The sequence below is a fragment of the Nycticebus coucang genome, chromosome 1 (genome assembly GCF_027406575.1).
Source record: "Nycticebus coucang isolate mNycCou1 chromosome 1, mNycCou1.pri, whole genome shotgun sequence".
Lineage (NCBI taxonomy): Eukaryota > Metazoa > Chordata > Mammalia > Primates > Lorisidae > Nycticebus > Nycticebus coucang.
In genome coordinates this window covers 173,754,373-173,767,444 of record NC_069780.1, presented here as the reverse complement: position 1 = coordinate 173,767,444, position 13,072 = coordinate 173,754,373, and the positions used below count along the sequence as shown (strand labels likewise).

The 13,072-nt window shown below is 36.2% G+C and overlaps 1 pseudogene; it reads right to left on the bottom strand.

Annotated features, from left to right (window-relative positions):
* Positions 1–12,694: 12,694 nt before the first annotated feature.
* LOC128591698 (uncharacterized) lies at positions 12,695–12,851 on the bottom strand (annotated as a pseudogene).
* Positions 12,852–13,072: the final 221 nt, after the last annotated feature.

The window sequence follows — 13,072 nt, the reverse complement described above, 5'->3', positions numbered from 1 at the left end:
GCCTAATACCTCCTTGACTGCAGGTTGAAAAATTAATTAAAGAGGTGGAGCATGAAAGCCTGCTGTTTGTTTAGCTTTCTTAATCAATAAAACAAGTGGGAGGTGATAGTGTCCTGGAATAGTGATAGTGGAGTTACTAAGGCGTGAATGGAGTAGAGACTTCCACGATTCTTAATGGAATTTGGAAACATTCACTCCATTTTCCAGAATGCCTGACACATTCCCTGGAAAAGGAGACATCAGTGATTTCATTATAAATTGTCTTGTTGTAAAAAGCATCATCAATTGTACACTAGGCCTGGTTCAACGTAATTACTTAATAAAATAGCAAGGAAGGGCATTGTAGGCTCTGGAATCAGACTGAATTTATAGAATTCAGTCCATGTTTATTGGAGGATCGTCCTTTTAATAGCTGTATGACTTGGAGACACATTATTTAATTTTGTGGTGCCTCAATTTCCTCATTTTTAAAACTACGACAAAGATTAAACCTGATAAAGCATTCAAAGAACACAGAGCAGCACTCTGCATGTATAGGGGCTTTAGAATTCCACCAGCACTCAGGGAGATGGGCAGGGTGTCTCTCTACCCCCTTTCCATTAGACTTTATCCAAATGTATGACATAACCCTTCTTTGTCAACTTCAGAGAAATACTAAGTGCCAAAAACATAACTGCATGTGTAAATACAAAGAGGGATAGTAAAGGCAAAACAGATCGTAGGGATGTCGTAGTTTCCACGAAGAAATTTTGCAGTTCCGAGTCTACTTGGCACACACACACACAAAAAAAAAGATGGCTAAATATACCAGCTGAACTGGAGTTTCTCATGCCCTACAGAGTATCAGGGAAATATAAAGAGCCTCAAAAGTAGGATTACCTTAATCCTAAATGGCTTAACTAGAGCACAGCTACAAAGAAGAAAAACTACCAGAAAGGAAAAATAAGCAGAGATCTGCCCATGCTAATTTGTCTTTTTTTTTTAAATCTGAAAGACAATTTAACCAGCAAGCTAGTGGACTAAAGGGCCTAAGTGCAGCTCATTCTGTTTGCAGTTAATTGCTTGTTCTAAATAGATGCTGCTTGTATAATAATCAGTCAAATTTATCTAGCTGCAGCAAACTAACCAGTAATACTGGTGAAGTAGCTCTCAGGACAATGGAAGAGAAACATCAATAAAACATAAGTAATCAAGTGTTTCTGAGTAGAAAATAGAACTGGTGTTTTTAAATTAAAAGGACTTTTGAGAAGTTAAGACTTTATTCTGGCCTGTGCCATATGCCCTAGTCACACCGTAGCTCGCAGTAGAACCTGAGTGAAAGGCTTCTGAACTCTCAGGTTATTTCCAAGGTGATACTGTAGAACAAGAATGAGGGATATGGAAAACAGCTCAAGACAGAACACAAAATAATGGATTCACTAATTAGTTATTGAGCATGATGTTATGTCATGAATGTCTGCATACCTTTAAAATTCATATATTGCAACCCAGTCTCAAACGTAGTGGGATTAAGGGGTAGGGAGTCTTTGGAAGCTTATTAGGTAATGAGAATTCTGCCCTCAAGAATGAGATTAGTCTTCTTATAAAAGAGGACCATTGAACTTCTTGGCCTCTAGAACTGTGAGCATAACATTTTTGTTGTTTATAAGTAACCCAGTCTAAGACATTTTGTGATAGAAGCCCAAACAAATTAAGACAGAAGGCTTAAGACAAAGTGGTCCTTAATTTGATAACTTGGCAAGTGGTGTTTATCCAGCTAGACATTCTATAGAACATTTGGAAATGAATCTCAGAACTGCTTAAAATGTGGGCTGGAAACTTTCCTCTTGTCAAGCACGCCTGAAAGTCATTTACAGGGGACACGTGTGTGAACAGTGATTGTCCCACATGAAAACATCCACAGGGTGTAAGCAGGAAGCCCCGAAGCTGGATTTTGGTAAGGCAAACTTATGAGGTGGGGTCAACCCCTCAGAACCCCTCAGTTCAACAGGGGCTTCTGAGGATGTGAGGATTTAAGCGGTATTCCTGAGATGTCCAATATATTCTCACAGGTAAACTCTTGGCGCAAACTGTCGAACCATAAAAATGAAGAATTCGTATCTATTGAAAGCCTACTGTAATCAAGCAGACTTTCTTCAGCCAATTCAAAATTCACCTGTTTCTGGCACCAAAATAATGATAAATATAATACTTCCCAAAATGAGAAATGCTTTCACTCTATTTTGTTAGGAAAAATGTTACTATTCTATTCTGATATTCCCAGAAAATATACAAATATTGTCTTTTTGTAGTAATTGTTTTTATAGAGCAAGCAGACATTCTCATATGCAAAAGGGCTAATATATCATTAGGGTTGTACATGTTTTTAAAAAGTAATAACTACCTAAAGTTGTTTTCCAACCAAGAAAATTGGAATACAAAAAAGCTAAAAGAAAAATTCTGAAAGTGAGGTTACAAACGAACAGGCAGCCAACATTATAAACAACTCAAAGATAGCCATATAAATTCCAATCTTATTTTTCTAGATAGTCTATTCCTACTGCTTACTTTTATGTCATAACCCATATTAATTTCCTTCCTAAAATTGACTGTTTTTTTAAAGTGTTCGTGATTGTTAAGACTGGTCTCCACTAAATTGCAAAGGCCATGAGGATAAAAAGTATATCTTTTCTTTGCTACTCTATAGTCAGGGTCATGTTCATTGTGTCAAACCATGCGAACCAATTTTATATTTACTGAATTAATTTATTGACTTCCAACTAATAGCAGGAGAAAGTGAAATTGAACTCCTAGAGAACATAAATAAATGGTCCAATAGCCCAAGGAGCCTTTGAATTTGCTTCATTTGTTTTAGATATTCAAGCACATTTGAATTTTATTATCCACTATATCTATGCGTGTACTGATTAAGAAAAATAATAGTTTAATTTGTTTATCTGCAATAGGAGATAAATATCTCTCTCTTGCTCTAGAAATATGGCAAATGTTTGCTAGTTTACTATTTAAGAACTCATCCCCTCCAATCTGGTATGTATCTATTTAGAAACATTATGATAAAAGTTTAAAAATACAATATAAACTTAGCGGTTTATTAAATTCACATTTTTAAAAGGGTAGAATCAATATTTTGTTATCATCCTAATCAGATGATAGTTGAGTACATAGGCCTCATACTTCTTAATTTTTGGTAAACCAAAGAAATTACAGTTTTTAAATAGTCAGTGGCTGATTATGTTTTCAGAAAACATGATTAGACTAATTCATTAATGGCAGCTTCAAGCTTTTCCTTATTAGTGCCAGAAAATTCACTCAACTTTTGTCTCTCTTAGAAAAATTGGAATGTTGCATGCATTTGACCCCACGGTCTGAAAGCAACATCCTGACAGTCATCCAGGCCTACTTCTACGAACACCACAGTGGAATACTTTTCAGAAAGGGAATGAAAGAAAAGCTGGATAATTTCACGAGGCCCACACCACGAGGCTGAGAAGTCCACTACTACAAGTTTACCTCCAGTAGCTTCCAAGTCTTCCATAGAATCAAACTTGCTCTTGATCTGCTTCACCATGTTAGCTGTTGGGAGCCTCCGTTAGCTGTTATGCACGACTATAAGAAAGATACAAGCAGATCCAAGGAGCCAAAACAACTAGCAAACCTTTCAAATGGCTTTTTGAAGTTCAGTAAGTCAAGGTATCAAGAGCCATCCTCCCCTCGAGTGCCGTGAGATATGTTCTGTTATAATCGAGTATCAAGAGATGCTAATTCCTTACCTGACCATAAGAAAAATTTTGATAGACTTTAGGGGTTATCAATACATAAAAAAATTCTGCAATTTTGAATTTTTAAGTGTGAGAGTCATCCAGCTTCTAGCAAGTGAGTCTTGTCCTCTTGATTTCCTGGCTATTGTAGATGAGTAACATTTAAATTCTAAATGTTAGCATACTTCCACATACCGTTCTACAAAGTATGCATTCAAAACATACACACATGCACACACGCATACCCATGAACACGCATGTGTAAAATGCCCAGTCATCAGACAAACTAATAATTACATGTGAGTCACTACTAAAGTTTTGGTGCCTTATTTCACTTCTAAGTCACACAGCTGACAGTATCCTTTCTGGTTCACCTGTGTTAAGTTTCAACTTGCTCGGGAATATCTTCTCATTCTCCTAAAAACAGAACACTCTTCTTCATTTTTTTTTCTTCTTTTTAAAAATCAGTTTATAAGAACCAGCACTTGCAAAACTTGGCTCGGCACCTGTAGTAGAGTGGTTACGGTGCCAGCCACATACACTGAGAGTGGTGGGTTCGAACCCGGCCCGGGCCAGCTAAACAGCGACAACTGCAACAAAAAATAGCCAGGCATTGTGACGGGCGCCTGTAGTCCCAGCTACTTGGGAGGCTGAGGCAAGAGAATCACTTAAGCCCAAGAGTTCAAGGTTGCTGTGAGCTGTGACAGCCAGAGCACTCTACTGAGGATGAGATAGTGAGATCCTGTCTCAAAAAAAAAAAAAAAGTAGAACCAGAACTTGCTTAACATAAACTTTTTAGTCATGATTTTTTATGACCAAATAATTATATTCTCAATGTCATTATCTAACTCAATAAGAAATTCAGATTGTCAGTATGTTAAGTAACACACATTCAACTACATTTTGTTGAGCAATAATAATTTCCTATAATTCAGTATTAAAAATAAGATACAACTAAATATGTTTTATTATACTGGATATTTTAAAACTTTAAAAAGTAATTGCATATTGCATCATCATTTGTTTACATTTTATTATCTATTCTGTGTAAGAGTATATTTTTCTTGGCTTAATCAGATGATCATGATTAAATTTAGCTTTTTTCTTACTTTTCTATGAGTAAATTTGATGTTAATAAATTATTATATTACAATATGTAAAATTCTGTGTTTCTTAAGAAATAATTCTTTTTTTTTTTTGTAGAGACAGAGTCTCACTTTATGGCCCTTGGTAGAGTGCCGTGGCCTCACACAGCTCACAGCAACCTCCAACTCCTGGGCTTAAGCGATTCTCTTGCCTCAGCCTCCCAAGTAGCTGGGACTACAGGTGCCCGCCACAACGCCTGGCTATTTTTTGGTTGCAGTTTGGCCGGGGCCGGGCCTGAACCCACCACCCTCGGTATATGGGGCCGGCGCCCTACTGACTGAGCCACAGGTGCCGCCCCAAGAAATAATTCTAATCACTTGATGTTTCTACCATCTGTGTGCATATACGTGCATGTACTATATGTCTCTATACATCTAAATGTATTTGTAATTATTACCTCCTACTAACTATGAAATTAACTTTGTTTTAAGACATATTGTCAGATTCTAAGTAAAGCCATATGCAGTTATAATAATTCCTTCATGACCGATGCCTGAAACATTACTAGAGAAAAATGGGAAGGGGCATGTAGAGTCCTTTCGAGATTTGCACAGTGATTCAATGTATAATCTGATCTCCTTTTATTCTCTTTTAATGTATGTACTTTGTGTCTTCAAATAATTTGTTTATGCAAAGAAGTGATTCTTTTAAATGCAATTATAACCTTAATTGCCATAGAGACAGAACACTGAACATGTTGGTGTAAAATGGCCCTCGATTATAAAACTGTAAAATGTTCACAGGGCAGATTTTCATTTCTGTTACCTAAATGAAGCAGATATTCACTTTTGACAAGTTAAGCAAGTTACTGGAATCTATGGCAAGATTTATGTTATTTCAAGACAGATACACATGCTTTCACCAGACGATATTCAGAGTGGCAAAGTGATGATTATAAACGCTAAGAAACAAAATTATACATAGGTGCAAAAAAGTAAGTAGTTAGTCTAAGTGCATATGTTTAGTCAGGGACAGAGCAGAATGGAAATTCATGCTGTTCTGACTCCATAGCCCTTAATCGCTTTTCTATACATGATTCTCTTAACTTTGTTGTTCAGCGTGATCAGTTAAATCTGTGAGTATTATGATCCTCTGTTAGCTACTGTGCATGGTTGACAGGCATGCTCTTTGGATGATAGTTTACACAATGAGAAAGGAAAAACACAAATGTATATTTAATAAAGTTATAGCAATAATTTAAAATATGTAAATTTGAGGGGAAAGGAAATATGTATCTTACGGGGAGATAAGTACCTTTGTAGGTGTTAAGATGAAATGAGTGTATCTAGACCCATGCTGTGTAGCGTTTCAGTTCTACTACAAGTATAATAGTAAAAAAAAACAAAAGTAGATAAAGTAATTTACTAAAGATGATAATGCCATTTGGAAAATGTGGAAAATCATTTTTTTAAAATTTCTTACTTAATTAATTTCTACACTATAGGAGGTCCAAGGGAACCTAATTAATTACTCCTCTTCCCTAATGAATGCTACCTAATTAGAATTTCATATAATAGGCATATTATTCCAATAGGAATAAAATATTATCTTCTATCTACTATAGCTAGGTAGGAGAATTTATTTCCTATGTAAAAAAGTCTCCGTAGTGGATTATAATAATCCTTCTCTCTCCTCTACCACTTGTAATGAATAAACAGATGAAGAATAAGCTCCCAGGATGGGCAAATAAATGTAGGGCCTCTTGGTGAGAGTGAGGAGACAAAGAGGTGAATTTCTGCCACAAGGACCTAAGTATCGAGAATAGGGAAAAATGAATGTTTGGGATCCACACAGAACTACACGGCAAACATTAGTAGAAAGGGTTGCATACGTTTATAGTCAATGCTACTTTATCTTCTTCTGAAGTAACTGCTTCTGAAAAAGGTGTTTCAGATAAGGCAGCTGAGGTGGTTGAATTAAGAAATGTACTGAAGGTAACCAAATCAGACAAATTGCCAAATGTACTGAAGGTAACCAAATCAGACAAATTGCCACAAATTTTATAAATATCAATTGAGTCTGAGAAAAACCAGAATAAAAAGAACTTGTTCAGTTTAGAATAAGGAGGTTAAAGTTTCTCGGACATTTAGACTTTTCTGTTTACTAAAATATGTGCCAAACACTTGGCTCCTTCCAAAGCGCCAGGAATAATTAATTTTTACACCACCTCTTTTGGCTAGTTACTGTTAGGATCTCCTTTTTCTTGCTTAAGAAATCAGAGGATTAAAGGGGCTAAATACCTTGTCCAAAGTCTTTAGAGCAATAAGGATTAATGGAGTTTTTCTTATGTAATCCAAACCAATGAATTTGAGTGCCATGATTTTCAATATCATGTAATATAATACTTAAGTTCAAAAACATTATTGGGAAATGTATTAGAACCCAATATATTATTGAATAATGTATTGACGTCCAAAACATTATTCAAAATAATAAGTGTTTCATTCATATTCAATTTCATGCTGAAGATCTAAAAGATCTTTGTGATTTATCAAAGTCTTGAACTTGGTATCAGCAGGAGTTTCCATAAGTTCCTTAAATTAACACTTCTGAGGATCATTTTATTAATAAATGACTCCTGAAATATAGTATCATTATGTTTATTATCTTCCTGCAATTTGTATCATAAAATTATTGTTGCTAATTAAAATAAAATGTTAAGCCCCCCACTTGGCTGAATGGACCCCTTGTTGGCCGAGAAGTTCCCAGAAAAAACTTAAAGCTAAGTTGCTGTCCAGCAGAAGAAGGAAATTGGACATGCCTCTTTATGTTCCCTAACTTTTAAAGTTCCTCTTTGTAGCAATAAGATCATTAACAGGACCTAAGACCATGCAAGATAATGTTTAAACCTCATTAGCAGGCCACCAATTTCCTTAACAGGTAACTTGAGCCGAGGTAAATGTCTTTCATTTGGCTTATCTAGTTTACATTGTTTGTGCTTTTTTTGATAAATATTAATTTCTTCAAAGTGGGGAAAAAATGAAATTTACATAATCATAAGTTAATACCAGTAGAAAGTGTGTGAAATTAGTGTATGCACTTATGAATGGATGGATATAAAAAATAATAAATAACCAATCTAGAGACATCTTTAATTTTAAAAGTATGCAAATATATTTTGCATACAATTGCAAGAGGACTTAATTAACATTTTAACAAGCAATAATGAAAAAGCATTGGTATACTTCCAAACTGGCCATTTTAAAGAAAACTATACTCAAAGATACATATAAATATTCATATATTTATAACTTAATTACAAACTAAGTCATAAGACTTCATATTCTCACTTTAGTAATTTTAACGTATGTTATACCCCTGTACAGAACTGCTAATAATTATTAATTATGCCAAATTTACTCTCCAGAATTCTACAGAAATACACCAAACCTTTTAAAAGCATCTCATTTCAATGCCATGCTATACCACAGTAGAGAAAAAGAAGGGACACTTCTAAATTAGCTTCTTGATAGGAGTATAAGATTATTTTCTAAAATAGAAAAAAATTGCTCCAACAAAAGAAAGACATATACCTGTGAATCTGAAATTAATTAAAGGATCTGAATCCACATTTAAATAATTTATTCAAGTTCAGAGCCAAATATGGCCATTCAGATTACAAAAACTCCAAAGGAATGGGGCCAGTGTTCCTAACTTAAAAGTCAAAGTCTTGTTTATATAGGCAGAAAACAAAATTCTTAGGATTATAACTTTTTCTATACAAAGCTGGTTTATAAGTTACAATTTAAGTAGTTATAATTTGTTTTCTTTTCAATAAGACTTGTTTCCGATTTCTGTCCAATTTACAAAAGCACATGTAATAATCCATATTAAGACACATAATATTCATGAAGTCTTTTCCAAGAAAACAAAAGGAAAGTTAATATACGATGAATATTAACAATGAAGAGGGAAACGGTTTTCCCTAGTCCCCTTTAATCATTTACAACATTTTACAAAACACTCTAAGTTAGGAGGAAGGCTGAGCTATAATCAGAGAAGCAAAGATTCCAGCTGCCCAGTTTACAGTTGCCTGAGTTATGCCTGACTATCAAACAACTTGGGCCCCATAACCGCAATTCCTTAAGGCTCAAAATAATTCCATGTTGTGTCAGCTTAGATTTTGAATTACTTATTTTCACATACCAAACTCATTTTTTTTTTTTTTTTTTTTTTTTGTAGAGACAGAGTCTCACTGTACCACCCTCAGGTAGAGTGCCGTGGCGTCACACGGCTCATAGCAACCTCTTAACTCCTGGGCTTACGCGATTCTCTTGCCTCAGCCTCCCGAGCAGCTGGGACTACAGGCGCCCGCCACAACGCCCGGCTATTTTTTGGTTGCAGTTTGGCTGGGGCTGGGTTTGAACCCGCCACCCTCGGCATATGGGGCTGGCGCCCTACTCACTGAGCCACAGGTGCCGCCCACCAAACTCATTTTTTAATATAAATTTGCAAATATTAAATAAAAAATAATAAGCAGAATGTACTACAGATCCAGGGTTCCCTCTAGTAAGATCTATCCTGTTACTCTTGGTGGTCTGTGGATTCATTCTTTGAATCTCCTAGACCGAGGACTCAATATAGAAAGAGATTCCAGATACACTAATGTACAGGCAGAATATAAAATTTTAAAATTATGACTGAATAGATTTTCTACCACCTCAAAAATCCCAGGGGTCCAGTAATAGGCATTGTTTTAATATGATCAATAATAACAATATGATACAGAAAAAGGCACATGATAATCTTTAGAAATTATAAAAAACAATCATTTATGTTACTAACAAAAGCACTACAGTAAAATCATAATTGATAGAATTATATAATTTTAACTAAATCCTCTATCTTTTTTAATGGAAACACAAAAAAGATCTTATGCCAAAGTTGATTCTATTTCTTTTCATTACTATTTAGAATAATGTAGGAGACCTTAGCCAATGCAGTTACACAAGAGAAAAAAAAAACATAGAATTTGAGAGAAATTTAATATTATAGATGAGGCGAATGAAAGATAAAATCCTAGGAGCCCTATTGACTGAATGGATTCCCTCTCAGCCATGGGGCCCAGAGACACTTAAAAACTGAGTTCTAAGCCATGACGAGATGGAGAATTGGACCTGCCACCTTAGACTCCTTCCTTGCTATGGCCCATCTGATTCCTTTTCCCTAAGGACTAAACAGAAACCAGTCTCAGGATCCAGACCAGCATCTTTCCTGATGAGCAATAGACAACCCCAGGGAGTTTAATTAATGCAAGAGCATTCGCAGGCAGTCTTCATGTCCCTGCTCCATCCAGTGACACCACAGGGCTGCGACATCCTGAACATGGACCTCAGAAAGGGGTGGAAAGCTCAACTGTACCTGTGCATGACCCTCCTTTTATAAATATTCATGATTCATTTTATAGCGTTAAATTTGTATTTTGGCCATTTTGTGAACATAAGCTCCTTTTCCTGCCTGCCAGCGGGAGGGCTTTGCTTTTCAGCCTGCAGAACAGCCACGCACAGGCTGCAACCCTTTATGAGAAATAAAGCTCTCCTTTCCAAATTATGAGCCTCATTATTTTTTCAGTTACCAATGACATAATAATTTTTTTTCTGGGCATTGGGCATAAGTCAATGGAGGAACTACCATGCACATTAGGAATACTTAATAAAGTACAGTAATGAAAGGTGCATAATTAAAATAATAGTTTATGTGGAATCAGAAAAAGATGGCTGAATAGACACTTCAATTGGTAAATCATCTCAGGAAAAAGGAAAACATTTAGTTGGAAAAAAAAACCGTAGATCAGGTAGCCTCTCTAGTGGCTGGTACTACAGGTGCTTACCACACCACCTGGCTAATCCTTTTTCTGGCTTTGATAGAGATGGGGTATCACTCTTGTTCAGGCTGGTCTGGAACTCCTGAGAACTCAACATTCCTTACGCTCTGGCCTCCCAGAATACAAGCATTACAGGTGGGAACCACTGCACCCAGCCAGGGGCTTCTATTTTCTACTCCAGCGCCTGGAAGTCACTGTCATGCTAGTAAGAAAAATGCTGGACAAACCGGAAAGTCAACCCCTTTTCTTAGATTCCATAGAGAAATGAGTTGCAGAGAAAATTAGACAGATAGGCAGACATGAAGAGTCATAAATATCAGAGCAGAAATTCACAATTAGGTACTTCTGTGAAAACTGAACTGTAATTTACAGTTTGTTGAAAGCTTAGTTTGGACTAGTCTGTGAGTTAAGTATTTCAGAACTTCCCCCACCTTTCTGTGAGTTTTATCTTCTGGAGCTCTAACAGGTCCTCACAGGGAACTCTCCACAGCTTCTGGCAGGGTCAGGGAAAAATAACCATCTTGAAATATGCCCCAGCGCTCTGTCTTTAACAAGGCCTGCCTTCAAGAGAAACTGTTTTATTAGAACCTACTGGGGTTTTGCCAGAGTCTCGAATATCCAGCTCCAGCCCCTCTAGTTATCTGGTTCTACCTAAGAGGAGGGGACTAAGAGGCATGTGTGAAGATCACAGCCAGGATCATGAGCTCACTAAAAGCCTGGGACCTAATCTAGAAGGGTCGGATTCCTCCACTTCCTCCTCACTTTAGAAGCACATCACTAAGGTCTATCTCTTGGAGTTTCTTTTACTTAGTACACCATGTCTGACTTTCAACAAAAAAATTACATAGTGTACTTCAAGGCAAAAATACAATGTGAAAGACCAGGTTTAGATATGGCAGAAGTGTTGGAATGATCAGAGTTTAATTTTTAACACAATTATCATATGATTAAAGTGCTAAGGCTCTAACAGAAAACACAGATAGCGTGCAGGTACATATGGGTAATCTGTTACATATGGTTTAATCTGTTCTCTGCTGCTAAAACAAAATACCATAGTCTAGGTGATTCATAAGGAAAAGTATTTTATTTGTCTCATGATCTGAACCCTGAGAAGTCCACTATCAGAGGCCCACATCTGGTTAGGGCCATCTTACTGCTTTGTAACATGAAAGAAGGTATCAAAGAGCAAGAGAGAAAAAGAGGACATAGAGAGAGGGAAAAAAGTAAACAAACTTCTCAAACTTCTTCAATAACAACACCCTTCACCCCTCAAGAGATAACAGTGCTAATCCATTCAGGAGGGCAGAACCCTCTGATCTGATCACCTTTAAAGGCTCCACCGACCTGTTGATATCATCACAATGGCAATTAAATTTCAACACTAATTTTGGAGAGAACATTAAAGTCATAGCAAGTAATATAAAACAGAGAGATTTAAAGTCTAAGAAAGAACCAAAAAGAGATTTTAGGGATCAAACAAAAACATTGTAACAGAAATGAAGAATGCCTTCTGTGGATTAATTGGGGAAATGGAACACGACTGCAGAAAGAATCTCTGAGCTTGAGAAAATATCAATAAAAACATTCAATACTGAAAAGAAAAGAGGCTGAAAACAGAAAGAAACACAACAGAACATTCTGGAACTGGAAAGAAACACAACAGAACATTCTGGAACTGTGGAACATCTGCAAAGGGATATGCCTACTGTGAACAGCAGAAGAAGAAGAGGGAGGAAAAGGAACAGAAGAAATACTTGATTTGAAGCAATGTTGACAGAGAATTTCACCCAAATTAATGTCAGAGGTCAAACCACAGATCCAGGAACCTCAAAGACCATTGAGTAAGATTGGTGCCAAAAGAAAATTCATCTGACTATAACATGGTCAGGCTGCAAAAAGTCAAATAGAAAGAAAACATCTCGGAAGTACCTGCAAATTTAAACAATGAGATAATACGACACACATATTAAAATTCCCCAAAATGACAATACCAAATTCTGACAAGAATGTGGAGCAACAGAAGCTCTAGTTCATCACTGGCAGAAATACAAAATAGTACAGCTGCTTTGAACTGCTAAGAACAGATACTACACTTTATCTTAGCCAACAGGCAGAGAAGTGATTGTACAGTCACTTTTATAAGATTGTTAAAAAGCCAAATATGGCCTTATACAGCTATCATAGTCTTCAGTATTTACCTAAATAAATGAATGTCTACTCAAAAACAGGCACACAAATATCGATAATTGACATTATCGAGTTTTATTTTCAGCAACTATGTGTGTAATAGTCAATTGATGACTTTTGTCATCAGTTAATGACAATTGACAATTGATAATGTCTC